This window comes from Equus przewalskii, chromosome 6 (assembly GCF_037783145.1).
Source record: "Equus przewalskii isolate Varuska chromosome 6, EquPr2, whole genome shotgun sequence".
NCBI classification, from domain to species: Eukaryota; Metazoa; Chordata; class Mammalia; order Perissodactyla; family Equidae; genus Equus; species Equus przewalskii.
Genome location: NC_091836.1, coordinates 36,974,873 through 36,989,973, shown reverse-complemented (window position 1 = coordinate 36,989,973; position 15,101 = coordinate 36,974,873). Strand labels below are relative to the sequence as shown.

General features: G+C 37.7%; 1 long non-coding RNA gene across 1 annotated transcript in view; it reads left to right on the top strand.

The window, feature by feature from the left end:
* The window catches only part of LOC139083887 (uncharacterized), an 83,169-nt gene extending 71,640 nt beyond the window's left edge, over positions 1-11,529 (top strand). The window contains exon 6 of the long non-coding RNA XR_011540956.1: positions 10,441-11,529. This is a non-coding gene — a long non-coding RNA (uncharacterized lncRNA). The remainder of the gene's footprint in view (positions 1-10,440) is intronic.
* Positions 11,530-15,101: the final 3,572 nt, after the last annotated feature.

Genomic DNA, 15,101 nt, shown 5'->3' with positions numbered 1-15,101 from the left:
TAATCATCAGGGACATGCAAATCAAAACTACACTTAGATATCATCTTACACCTGTTAGAATGCCTATAATCACCAAGACAAAAAACAGCAAATGTTGGAGAGGTTGTGGAGAAAATGGAAACCTCATCCACTGCTAGGGGGAATGCAAACTGGTGCAGCCACTATGGAAAACAATATGGAGATTTCTCAAAAAATTAAAAATAGAAATACCATATGACCCAGCTATCTCACTACTATCTACCCAAAGAACTTGAAATCAACAATTCAAAGGGCCTTATGTACCCCACTATGTTCACCGCAGCATTATTCACAATAGCTAAGATGTGCAAGCTACCCAAGTACCCATTGACTGATGAATGGATAAAGAAGATGTGCTATATATATACAATGGAATACTATTCAGCCATAAAAAATATGAAATCGTCCCATTTGCAACCATATGGATGAAGCTTGAGGGCATCATGTTAAGCAAAAGAAGCCAGACAGAGAAAGACAAACACCATAAGATTTCACTCATATGTGCAATATAAACAAACTTGCGGACAAAGAGAACAAATTAACGGTTACTGGGGGAAGGGGGTGGAGGGTGAGCACAAGGGGAGAATGGGCATACTTATATGCTGTATTACAAATAATAACATACAACTGAAATCTCTCTATGTTATAAGCTATTATGACCACAATAAAAAAAGTAATAATCTAAACAACAACAAGTGACTATAATGGTTATCACCATATTATTATTAGTGTTAGTATTACTCAACTGTTAGAATTGCAATTCTCAGGGAGTCTAAGCAAATGAGGAGGCCTCAACTATGCCTGAGCTATACTTGAGAACAAAGAGATGTAAATATTTCCAGACCTCTGATTTCTTGAAAAGGGATTTTACCCACTATCTCTTCTATTATTTACAGAACATTTGCTCCATGTAGACATGTTGTAGACTGAATGTGTCTCCCCCAAATTTGTATGCTAAGGCCCCAACTGCCAATGTGACTATATTTAGATATACTGCCTTTAAGGAGGTAATTAAGGTTAAAGTAAGTTCTAAGGGTGGGTCCCTAATCCAATGGGACTGTTGTCCTTATAAGAAGAGGAAGACATACCAGAAGCGCACACACACAGAGAAAAAGTCACGTGAGGATAAAGCTAAAAGGCAGACATTTGAAAGACAAAGAGAGAGGCTTCATCAGGAAACAATCCAGCTGGCACCCTAATCTATGAGAAAATAAGTTTGCATTATTTAAGCCACCTAGTCTGGTATTTTGTGATGGCAGCCCTAGCAGGCTAACACAAATCGTGGTACTGAGAGTGGTTCTGGAGGAATGGAATCTGAAGGATGGATTTCCTGAATTGGTTCTCGGATTTCTGGAATTAGCTCTCTAATCTAATTAGATATAAAGAAGCTAATGACTCTATTTCCAGAAGTAGTTAAGAGAGTCCTGATAGTCCAAGGCATGATCCATCCATAGAGATACTCTGATCAAATGCATAAGATACGAGGATCTGAGTGACCATGTATATAATACTTTCAAACGTTTGTGGCAAATTAACAAGTATAATGAGATTGGCCGGTTGCTCATAACGTCACTGGACAAAGTGGTGAAGGAAAAAGATGAGCTTAGAGATTCGAATTTCTACCTCAAGCACCACATAAATGATCTAAAGCCTCCGTGTCTGTCTTGAAAGAAACCCTTATTTTCTGTAGCTGCAGAGCTGATTGTTGAGAACCAAGCCCCGAATTTCATCCTGCGAGTGGCTGCCTTACAAAGCAAATTGAATTCTCAGCCTCACGGTCTGTCTACTGTCAAAGTGAAGGCACTGATTGGGAAAGAACGGGGTCCTGAAAGTTGGAATCGGAATATGTGGGGAGACCCTGATGATGCTGGGGACATTAAGCCCCCAAATTCTGATGAGTCTTACTCTGATGAGTGGAAGTGGCCTTCCCACCTCTGGTGGTAGTGGCTCTGGCTCTCCATCCCTTCTGAGAGGATAAACCCTGCATTGACTGAGGAACCTGCAGTGGCCTGCCCTGAGGCAGTTGTCATGCAAGACAATGCCAATTCTCCTCAGGACCCACCCCCACCAACCCTCTTTGCTTCTGGACCTGTAACTATACTCTGGTCCCAGCAGGCCCCTAAAGGTAAGGCACAAAGTGTGACCCACAAGGAGGTGTACCACACTCCAAAAGAACTACTTGAGTGTTCTAATTATACAGACAGAAGTCCAGGGAACACATGTGGGAGTGGATACAAAGTGTGCAGGATAATACCAGAAGGAACTGTTGGATCAGGTTGAATTTATTGATATGGGCTCACCAAGCAGAGATTCTGCATTTAATGTTGCAGCTTGAAGAGTTAGAAACAGCTCCAACGGTTTAGCTAACTGGCTGAAACATGGGCCAAAATGAGCCCACAGTGAGTGAGCCAGAAATGCCAGACCTGCCTTAGTTCCCTGTAGAGGAAGGAATTTAATGGCTTAGGGAGACTGGAATCTTAGAAGGGATTTGTCACTTAAGACCTACTCACCCACCGAGGGAGGGTCCAGAGACACAACTTTCACCAAGACTGTGAGAAATAAATTTGTGAGGGGAGCGCCCATCCTTGAAGAGCTCTGTGATTGCTCTTCTCTGTAGACCAGACCTCACAGTGGGAACTGTGGCCACTGAACTAGGAAACCTAAATGCAATGAGAGTAATGGGACCCTGGAGTGGCAGAGGGCAAGTGGCAACCTCGACTGCCAAAAGCAAGGTAGGTATAGTTACTGTAATGGACAGCAGAGTCAAAACAGCAATCAGAATAGTCTGAATTGCCCAGAACTAGGGCTTGGCTAGTTAATTATGGTATTCCTAGAAGTGAAATAAACAGGAAACCTACTAAATTCTTACTTAATCTATCTAAGCAGAAAAGTTTTAAGCAGAGTGAAGAAAGTCTAACCTGAATCATAAAAGCAGAGAGTCATAGCCCTTCAGTTAATTCCCAGACTTGAGCCAGTTTACAAACCTAGAACTCCTTGAATGAAGGTGAGACTGAGTCCCCTTGAGGAAGGCCTGTGTACATTGCCCCAAATTTATATTGTTAATCTTTCTTCTTGTCTTCCCCAAAGGGACTTGTGATCTTTTACCAGGGTAACTGTTCACTGGATTAAAGGAAATAATCAGACCTTTCAGAAATTACTGGACCCTGACTCTGATCTGAGATTAATGCCAGGAGACCTAAAATGTCACCATGGTCCCCCAGTCAGAGTAAAGGCTTATAGAGGTCAGGTGGTCAATGGAGTTTTAGCTCAGGTCTGTCTCTCAGTGAGTCCAGTGGGTCCCTGAACCCTTCCAGTGGTTATTTCCCCAGTTCCAGAATACAAAATTGGAATAGATATACTCAGCATCTGGCAGAATTCCCACATTGTTTCCTGACCTGAGGAGTGACGGCTATCACGATAGGGAAGTCCAACTAGAAGCCACTAGAACTGCCTCTACTTAGAAAAATAGTAAGCTAAAAGCAACATGGCATTCTTGGAGGGATTGTAGAGATTAGTGCCACCATCATAGCCTTGAAAGCTACAGGGATGGTGATTCCCACCATATCCATGTTCAACTTGTCTATATGGCCTGTGCTGAAGGCAGATGGATCTTGGAGAATGGCAGTGGATTTTAATAAGCTTTATCAGGCGATGACTCCAATTGCAACTGCTGTGTCAAATGTGGTTTCATTGCTTGAGTAAATTAACATATCCCCTCGTACCTTGTATGCAGCTATTGATCCGGCAAATATTTTTCCCCTATACTTGTCAATAAGGACCATCAGAAGCAGTTTGCTTTCAATTGGCAAGGCCAGTAATACACTCACTGTTCTACCTGAGGGGTATAGCAACTCCCCAGTCCCATGTCATAATTTAGTTTGCATGGGTCTTGACCACTTTTCCTTTCCACAAGATATCACACTGATCTGTTACACTGATGACATTATGTTAATTGGACCTAGTGAGCAGTAAGCAGCAGCCACTCTAGATGTATTGGTAAGATGTTTACATGCCAAGAGGTGGGAAATAAATCCAACAAAAATTCAGGGGAATTCTACCTCAAAAAAATTTCTAGGGATCCAGTGGTATGAGGCATGTTGAGACACCCCTTCTAAGCTGAAGGATAAGGTGATGCCTCTAGTCCCTCCTACAACAAAAACAGAGCCACAGCATCAAATGGACCTTTTTGGATTTTGGAAGCAACACATTTCTCATTTGGGTAAGTTACTTTGGCCCATTTACTGAGTGACCCAGAAAGCTTCTGTTTTGAGTGGGACCCAGAACAAGAGAAGGCTCTGCAACAGGTCTACAGTGATGTTCAAGCTGCTTTGCCGCTTGGGCCATATGATCCAGAAGATCCAATGGTAGATGACATGGCAGTGGCAGATAATGTTGTTTGAAGCTTTTGACACGCCCCTGTAAGTGAATCATAGCACAGGACGTTAGGATTTGGGAGCGAGGCCCTGCCATCTTCTTTAGGTAACTATTCTCTTTTTGAGGAAAAGCTCTTGGTGTGCGACTGAGCCTTAGTAGAGACTAAACACTTAACCATGGGTCATCAAATTACCATGAGACCTGAGCTTCCCATCATGAACTGGGGATTATCTGACCCATCAAGCCATACAGTTGGGCATGCACGGCAGCACTCCATCATCAAACAGAATGGTGTATATGAGACTGGGCCTGGATAGGCCCTAAAGTAACAAGTAAGTTACATGAAGAAGTGGCCCAAATGCCCATGATCCCCACTCCTACCACACTGCTTTCTCTCTCCCAGCCTCCATCGATGGCCTCATGAGGTGATCCCTATGATCAATTGACAGAGGAAGAGAAAACTCAGGCATGGTTTACAGATAGTTCTGTACTATATACAGGCACCACCTGAGAGTGGACAGCTACAGGACTATAGTTCCTTTCTGGGACATCCCTGAAGGATAGTGGTGAAAGGAAATCCTAGGTGAGTAGAATCTCAAGTGGTGCACCTGGTTGTTCATTTTGCTTGGAAGGAGAAATGACCAGATGTGGAATTACATACTGATTCATGGGCTATAGTCAATGGTTTGGCAAGATAGGTAGGGACTTGAAAGGATCGTGATTAGAAAATTGGTGACAAAAAAGTCTTGGGAAGAGGTAGGTGGATAGATCTCTCTGAACGGTTGAAAAATGTAAAGATATTTGCATCCTCTGTCAATGCCCACCTAAGTGTGACCTCAGCAGAGAAGGATTTTAATGTTAAGTGGATAGGATGACCTTTGTATGGAGAGCAGTCAGCCTCTTTACTCAGCCATCTCTGCCCTTGTCCAAAGACAGACATAACTCACAAACAAAGTGGCCATGGTAGCAGGGATGGAAGTTACACATAGGCTTAGCAACGTGGCCTTCCACTCACCAAGGCCAACCCAGGTACAGCCACTGCAAAGTGCCTGATATACCAGCAGCAGAGACCAAAACTATGTTCCTGAGGTGGCACCACTCTCCTGGGTGATCAGTCAGTGACTTGGTGGCAGGTTAATTACAGTGGATTGCTTCTATCATGGAAGGAACAATGTTTCGTTCTTGTTGGGATAGACACTTACTCTGGATATGGATTTGCCTTCCCTGCATGCAATGTTTCTGCCAAGACAACCATTCATGGAGTTACAGAATATGTTATCTACAATTTAGTAATCCGCACAGCATTGCTTCTGATCAATAAAATCACTTCAGAGCAAAAGAAGTGTGGCAATGGGCCCATGCTTGTGGACATTCACTGGTCTTAACATGTTCCTCACAATCTGGAAGCAGATGGAATTAACAGAACAATGGAATGCACTTTTGACAACTCAGTTACAGTGCCAGCTGGTGCCAATATGGGTTTCAGGGCTTGGGCAAGGTTCTCCAGGTGTCTCTGTATGCTCTGAATCAGCACCCAATATGTGATGCTCTTTCTCTTCTAGCCAAGATTTGTGGGTCCACAAATCTAGGGGTAAAAATGAGAGCAGCAACATTCACCATTACTCCTAGTGACCTACCAGCAAAATTTTCATTTCCTATCCTGGGAACCTTATGCTCTGTTGGCCTAGAGGTCTTAGTTCCAAAGGGTGGAATGCTTCCACCAGGAGACACAACAATGATTCCATTGAACTGGAAATTAAGATTGTGGCCTGGCCACTTTGGACTCCACATGCCTCTGAATCAGTAGGGGTAGGAGGGAGTTACTGTGCTGGCTAGGGTGATTGATCCTGACTACCAAGGGGAAATTGAATTGCTACCCTACAATGAAGGTAAGGAAGAGTATGTCCAGAATAGAGAATAAGATACCCTTGGCTATCTCTTAGTATTACTATGTCCTGTAATTGAAGTCTGGAAAACTACAACTGCCTAATTCAGGCAGGACTACTAATTGCCCAGACTCTTCAGAAATGAAGGTTTGGCTCATCCCACTAAGTAAAGAAGCATGACCAGCTGAGGTGCTTGCTGAAGGCAAAGGGAATGTGGAATAGATAGTGGAAGAGGATAGCTATAAATATCAGTTGTGACCATGTGACCAGTTATGGCAATGATGACTGCAATTGTCATGAATATGTCCTACTTATTTCATTATGAATATTTGTGCATATGTATCAAATATCTTTTTCTTCCCTCTCTTATCCCTTTATCGTGTAATATAAGATGTTTTGACGTAAGGTAGTTAAGTATTGTTAACTTTACATCATAGTATTTAAGTTATGAAATATCAAGGAAAAGAGTAAACAAAGATTCTTCTGGGGAAAGAGCTTGTATTTTTTCAGTTGTATGCAGGATAGTTTGTCCTGTTAAGCAGAAGTATGACCTTGTTATTTTCTTTACATGGAGATTACATATGATTCAAGGAGATGTATACAGGTGCTAAGTTGACAAGGGGTGGACTTCTGATGGTTAATTTTATATGTCAACTTGGAGGATGTTTTTGGATGAGTTTAACATTTAAATTGATGGATTTTGAGTAAAGCAGATAGCCCTCCATAATGTGAGTGGACTTCGTCCAATCAGTTGAAGGCCTGGATAAAACAAAAAGACTGACTCACTGAGCAAGAGGGAATTATCCAGCAGACTGCCTTTAGACTCCATCTGTACCTTCAGCTTTCCTGGGTCTCCAGGCTATGCCTTCAAACTGGAGCTACACCATTGGCCCTCCTGGGTCTTTAGCCTACAGGCTCATATGAGTCAGCCTCTGTAATCACATGGGCCTATTCCTTATAAGTCTTTGTCTCTCTCTCTGTATATATATATATATATACATCTTATTGTTTCTGTTTCTCTGTATAACTCTTAATACATGACAAAATATACTCTGGGCAAGGGGAAAATATTTATCTCAGCAAAATTAAATTTCAGTAATATATATCTTTCAATTCAATAGTTTCTTCATACTATTTAAGAAGTTCTTTATGTGGTAAAAAGAAAGTAGGATTTGAATCCAAAGACTGAAGTTAGAAGCAAGATTCTCTCCCCCTTGCTATCTTGTGTCACTGGGGAAGTCACTTCACTGAGCTTTACTTTCTAAATTAAAAATTATAATATTTACCTAACAGAGCTCTTAAAAGAACTATATACCAAGACTGATATATATGCAGCTTTAACTATTTGTTGAACCAAATGACGTCACAATTTTTCTGGTCAGAATCACTTAATATCAGCAATTTCGTATAGCCCAACCTAAATATATTTAAAAGAAACTATTATCCAAATTCTAAATCAAGCAAAACAAATGAGGTATAAGGCTTTGTTATTGGCATCAAGTTGTGTGTGTAATTCTCGCTCATTAATAAGTATGATTGGTATTGCTGATTGAGCATTTATTAGGTGCCAGATGCTGAAACTCACTATCTCAGTTAATCCCCCAACACCCTTGTAAATCAGTGAAATCAACCCCTCTTATATCATGGAGGAGGAAACTGAGAAACAAAGATATAAAACCACAGACCAAAGGGCCACAACTTGTAAATGGTCAAGTCAGAATCTTAAACCTCGGTAATCTGATGCTAGAGTCCAAATTCTTAGTGATTCTACTTCACTGCCTCTACTGCAGGTTCAATTACAAGGGCAAAGAGGACTTATTTTTAGATGCCTACAGTCTCAGTAGGCAGTTAGTCCTCTATCCAGCCCTGCTGCTTTTTCTAAACTGTGCCTAAAATTGAGTTAAACCCAACTTATCTCACCTCTGCCTCTATCCACTTATGAAACAGCATCCCCTGCCATCCATCTCCACCCCTCCTTCTGTCAGCACTACAGAAGAGCTTTGGTGTTCTTCACACAAATGTAAAAACTCATTTTGGTTTCTTAACCACAATAGAATGGCCTGTCCATTTTACAGTTTCATTAGGAAATACACCCTGAGGCTAGGATGTGATGAGCTCAGGTGATGCATATATCCAGGGAGGCAGGAAAGTGCTGAGAAGAGGACAGACATCGCTTGCTCTAGAAATGTGAGGAGCAGGGTTTAGTGAGACTAGATGTCTGTAAAAGCCATAAGGAAACTCTCAGTGCAGACCTAAAGCTCCCGTTGCTTCAGAAGACTATAATTCACAAGTTCAATAATAAAGGCCACAAGGCAGAAGCTAAAAATAAGAGGAGGAAAAGTAAAGTTCTCTAAGGAAAATTAACTCAAGTTCAAGGATGTTGGTTGTCCGTGTTGTGGAGAGTAGAGCAGGAAGAGTATATTTTCTCCTATTTCTTGGTAACCTGAAATCTTTAGTGTAATAGGAGAATGTGAAGATAAACATATTTGTATTTCACAATGCCCTTTCTCATTGGTAGTGAATACAATTTTACAGGCTAAAGTAAGGCTAATTTTGCCATCTCTAGTCTAAACCAACTCAAAATCAATGGTCCACTGCAGATCTCCCATGGGGGAAAGTGAAGGCAAGAGAGACTAGCATGGCAAAGTAGGTCATGGGTGTGCTCCCAAGCCAGCTCCTCTATCCATCTAGCTGATAGGCACAAATAAATAAATAATAGAAGGAATAGCTCTGTGAATGGTTCCTGATTACCGCAGAAAGCATTGTTGAGAAAGAAAACGAGGTGTGAATAGGAAAGAGATTACAATTTGTCTACCAGATGCACTATAGGGATTTGCATGTTCCGTATTCACTTTCTCAGGATTTTTTTACTTCAGCAAATAGAGCAATTCTATTGATGAGCTCACCCGTCCTCCTCTATCCTATCCCACAGGTGGTTTTCAAATGATATTGCCCATAAGAACTACTCAGGATAGTTGTCTAAAGGCAGATTTCTTGGCCTCAGGCTCAGAGATTCTGACTGGGTCAGTTGGGGGTGAAGCCTAGGAATCAGTATTTATCAAGCATCCCAGCTATTTTGATACAGGTCATTTGTGGACCACACTTCTAGAAACACTACTAAGAGTGATATATGTGTGTATGTATATACGTACATAAAATTGATATTATTTGTATTTTTTTCATGAAGTAGTGACTATTTATTATTCAACATGAATAATATCACAAGAAAGCTTATCTCAGGCTCCCTACTCTCACTACCACACCCCATCACCACTGTGCCCAGAATGGGAACAGGATTGACTGTCAATCACAAATGATAAATCTGCATTATCAAAGGTAATTTTCTTCTTAGTTTAAGTATTTGGGATATTGAAATATAATTTACAACTGAATATTTGCCATGCTTTCTAGGTTAACTTATCTCTTAGCCAATTTCTGAATATTAGTTGCTGATGTAATTGTTGACCATCAAATTTAATTTAAGGCTTTTATTTCAGGACCATTGGCATACTAAGGCGAAACTACTTACCATTTACTATTCACTCTTCTTTGTTTATTTTTTAAAAAGCAATTAATCATTTATTGCAGAAATACTTTTATTTAAAATGCTTTCTCACTCCAACCTCAGAAATATATGAAACACAAACAAAGCAAATTGAGAGTGAAAACTAAAAGTTTTGACAACGCAAGTGTGTATCACCCGAGTTCTGTGTGTTTGCAAATCACCACATGAAAGTAAAGCTAGATGAGTGATGAACACAGAAACAGAACAATCCTATAATCTCTTAGGAAAGTTTTTGGTGAGTCCTCATTTCGTTTGAAAATTTAGGAGAAAAATATTGTTTCAGAACACACTTACAATCCATATGTAATATTTTTTAATCCACCAATGTCCCTCAATATAATGGCAAGAACCACGCCTCTTTTTTTCTTCCTTATATGTCCAGTGCCCACCACACAGAAAGTGCCCAATAAACATGTATGATTAATGAAGAAACTCACTAATTTAGCTAAGTGAAGGAAATACAGTTTGAATCTATAAAAATTTTTTAATATGATTATCTTACCTTTTATTATATTCAGTGTCAGAAATTAGTAGATACCAAGTACAAGTCTTACTGGGTATGATTAATAATAAAGTTAATTTTTTTTATATTTGCAGGTTTATGTTATAGAGTCTCTGACCTTCAAGGATTCTCAAACTGCCTGATATGAAAAACCAACCTCAGGTCCACCTCCATCCCCTATCTGGAGTCTGTTCAAGAACCAAAAATACAATACCCAGGACTAGTCAGAAGGCAGCACAGGGAAAGCTGGGGGATAGTCAGGAATGAACTACAGAAGAAAACCCCATGGGCATCTATGGGGCTGGCATGGCTGTGGCACTCTTGCTCTAATTAGATTAGAGGAAAGCAATATCTCCAAGGACCTTGGTTCTAAATAATGGGAATTTCTTACACTTCCTATTATTGTATTCTGTAGATGGAAGAATGATAAATGACTTAGCAAAGTGGAGAAAGATTGAAACTAAGTGCCTACAAAGACACGGACTAACAATAGCAAGTCGATTTCCCTGTGGCACCCTGTATGGGATCAAAAATTAGAGGCAAAATTTACCAAGGAAAATGAGGGTGAGATAAATAGTAGAGATGGAAAGAAGGCTTACTTAAAGATCTATAGAAGGTGCTTCAAAGCTCCCAGGTACCAGATCTACACAGCAAAAAGAGACAACTACTCTTTTATCAATCTCATAGGAGTTGGGAAGTATTCACTCCAGAGCAATTAAGCCAAAATGGCTTCAGGTCTAAGGACAGCAAACACAGGAGACAGGTGTGAGGTTCTTGAAAGAACAGAGTCATTAAATTAAAATTGTATTCTAAATGGAGATAACAACATTACCCTTCCTCAAGCAGCTCCAGAATACTAACCACAAGATATGTACATACCTCCTTCCTACACAAAAAGAAGCAAGAGGATATTTTCTGATAAACTGAAAATTTCTAAGAAATGAGCTATAGATATTGATATGTGGGAGCATTTCATTAAAAAAGAAAAAGTTGGACACCCAGTTGCCACTCTGCAATGATGCTCACAAGTCCACAAGACATTCCCCTATAAGACATACGTTCTAACATCCATTCTGTCTCCAATCTACATTTTAGTATTTCACTCTAAAATGTCTTTCTATCATCTATCTATCTATTCATCCATTCGTTAATCCACTAAAAGTCACCAGTTGACAAAAGCTTCTAACAAGAAAAAAAGAAGAGCAAAATAAAAAGGAAAAATAAATTTGAAGGTAAGAGAGATAAGACATGGAGTAGAAGGAAATTATATACATATAAAAAAAAAAAACCTCCTATACAGATCTTCCTCAACGTACGTACGATGGGGTTTCATCCTGATAAACTCATCCTAAGTTGAAAGTATTGTAAGTCAAAAATACATTCAATACATCTAACCTACTGAACATCAACATGCTCAGAACATTGACATTAGTCTACAATTGGGCTAAATCATCTAATATAAAGTGTATTTTATAATACAGTGTTGACTATCTCATCTAATTTATTGAATACTAGACAAAGTGAAAAAGAATGGTTGTCTGGGTATAGAATGGTTGTAAATGTATCATTGGTTGTTTACCCTCCTGATGGCAGGGCTGACTGGGAGCTGCGACTTGCTGCCACTGCTCAACATCACAAGAGTATCGAACCACATATTGCTAGCACGGGAAGAGATCAAAATTCAAAGTAGGGTTTCTACTGAATGTGTATCACTTTTGCACCATAATAAAGTAAAAAAAATTGTAAGTTGAACCATTCTAAGTTGGGAATTGTTTGTAATAATTCTCAGAAAGATAAGAGAAGAAGTTTTTTCATTTTTCAAAAAGGATAAGAAGACAGAAAAAGAGACAAAAATGTAATCAATACAGAAAAAAGCATAAGAGCCAAGTGAGAGATAATGAAAAATTCTAACACATGTAATTTGTGTATCAAAATGAAAAGAGAGACTAAAAAAGGGAGAAAGCAATATTTTAAGAGACTCTGATTAGAACATTTTCAAATCTGATTTTTAAAATATCAAGCAACAGATTCAAGAAGATCTATTAAAGCCCCAAATGTAAAAGTATAAAGACTATCACATGTAGGAATATCATAGTATAACTTCTGAAAACCAAGGAAAAAGAGAAAATCTTAAAACCAACCAGAGGAAAAGAATATATTACCTTCAAAGGAGAAACTATAAGACTGGCAGCTCCTTTTTCAATAAAAAATGGGAATCAGAGGACAATGTAATGATATTATAAATGCTAAAAAGTATAATTATCAATGTGGAATTCTATACACAGTGAAAATAAATTTCAGAAATAAAGGCAAAATAAGACTTCTTAGAAAATTAAAAACTCCGAGAGTTTACCACCAGCATATCTACAGAGAAACAAATTCTTAAAAGAGGATTTTGTGCAGAAGAAAAATGATCTCAGTTGGATATCATTAATGAAGAAGAGAAAATGGTGAATATTTGATTAATGCTAAGTGACTATTAACTATTTAAAACTATAGTAAAAAATGTCCTGTGAGGTTTAGCATAGGTAAGAATTAAAACACATGAAAACATAGCATAAAAGTCAATAGGGAAATAAAGTGTTATAAAATATTTAGATTATGAAAAGTGAAGAATAAATATTAGGTAGACTTTAATATATAAAGGATGAGAAGATTGTAAATAAAAGAATGGACAATGTTCCATGCAAACACTAACCTCCTCCCCTCAAAACCCCACACATGTAACTAATCTAATAGCAGATAATTAGATTGTAGGGAAAGAAGTATTACTAAACATAAAGAAAGACATTTCATGGTGATATAGAGTTCACTCTACATGGGAAAATAGCATTTTTAACTTGCATATATCCAAGAACATAGCCTAAAAATGTATAAAGCAAAAGTGAATGCACAGAAAGAAGAGATGAACAAATCAAAAATCATAGCTGAAGATTTTAACACATTTCTCTTACTTCCTAATTAAAAGCTCATATAAAAATCAGTAAGCCTAAATGAGATTTGCATACATATTCACAAAATTACTCTAACTGACAAAGATAGAACACCACACCCAACAACTGCAGACTCCATATTTTTAAAGTGTGCACAGGATGTGTTCCAAAACAGACCATATATTGAGCCATAAATCATGTGTGAAAATTTCAAAGCATTGATATCATATAGCATATTCTTTTATCACAGTGGAAGTAAGCTACGAATCATGAGCAAAATGTTCACCAGAAAATCTCCAAATGCTTGGAAATTAAAAAATACATTTCCAAGTCATAATATAAATTAGAAGCTACTTTGAACTGAATGATAATGAAAATTACATGTAGCAAAACCTCTGAAATGCAGCTAAAGCTGTGCTTAGAGAGAAGTTTACAGCCTTAAAGGTATATATTAGAAAAGAGAAAAAACTGAAAATCAATAATGTAGGCATTATATAAAGAAAGTGGAAATAAAAGAGCAAATTGAAACCAACTAAACTAGAAGAAAAAAATAATAAAAATAAGAGCAAAATTCAATTTAATAAAAAACAAATATAGGATAAAAAACATCAAAAAAGTTAAAAGTTAATTCCTTGAAAAGACCAATAAAAATAATAAAACTCAGTGAGATTGACCAAGAAAAAGAGGTAAAACACATATTATTAGTGTCAATATCACTATTGATCTATAGACATTCAAAGTAAATAAGAAGATAATCTGAATCTATTTGTGTCAATAAATTTGAAAATTTAAAATAAATGAGTAAATTCCTAATAAAGAGCAACTGACACAAGAAATAGAAAAATTGAATGTTCCTATAAGTACTATAGAAATTGATCTCTAATTAAATTCTTTCCCATAAGGAAAATTTCAGGCCCAGATGGTTTCACTAGCAAATTCTTTCAAAATTTAGCAGAGGAAATAACACCCATCTTTCATAAAGTCTTGCAGAGAACTGATAGAGAACATTTCCCAACACAATTTTTAAAAGTCATTTCAAAAGATATCAGACGACTTTAAAGAACACCAACATTGACAGAAATATTTAAGAAAAAAATAGACGCAATTTATTCTATGAGTATAGTTGAAAAAAATTCTAAACAGAATGTTTACAAATCAAATTCAAAACTAAGATATCATATCTATCCAAGTGAAGTTTATTCCAGAGATGCAAAATTATTTCAACATTAAAAATTCAATCAGTATAATTCACCACATTAATAGCATATAAAAGAAAAACACATGATCTTCTTAATAAATACAAAGAAAGTATTTGATAGAATCCAACCTCAATTCATGATTACAAAAAAATGCAACCACTCAGCATTTTTAGGAAAATAAGAGAGCTATTTCTTAACATGATAAAGATTATTTTTTTAAAAAAATTTACAACAAATACTAGACGTAAAAATTATTTTTAGAATTCTTTCCTGTTGAGACTGGATAAAGATTGCTATCCCCAATCCTATTCACCATGGTAATTATGGTTCTAGTCAGTATAAGGCACACACACACACACACAAATAAATAAATAGAAAGTTTAAGCATTGGGAAAGAAAAACAAAAATTGTCATTATAGGCAGATAACATTATGCATCAGACATTCAAAAATAATCTGCAGATAGCCTATGGAATTTCAATGCGAATTAAACAAGGTATCAAAATGCAAGGTCAAAACAAAAATACCAATTGTATTTTCTTCCATATAAGCAAAAATCAATTTTGACATAAAATAAAAGCTGTACTGTTTACAAGAGCATGAAAGAAACATCAAACAGTAATAA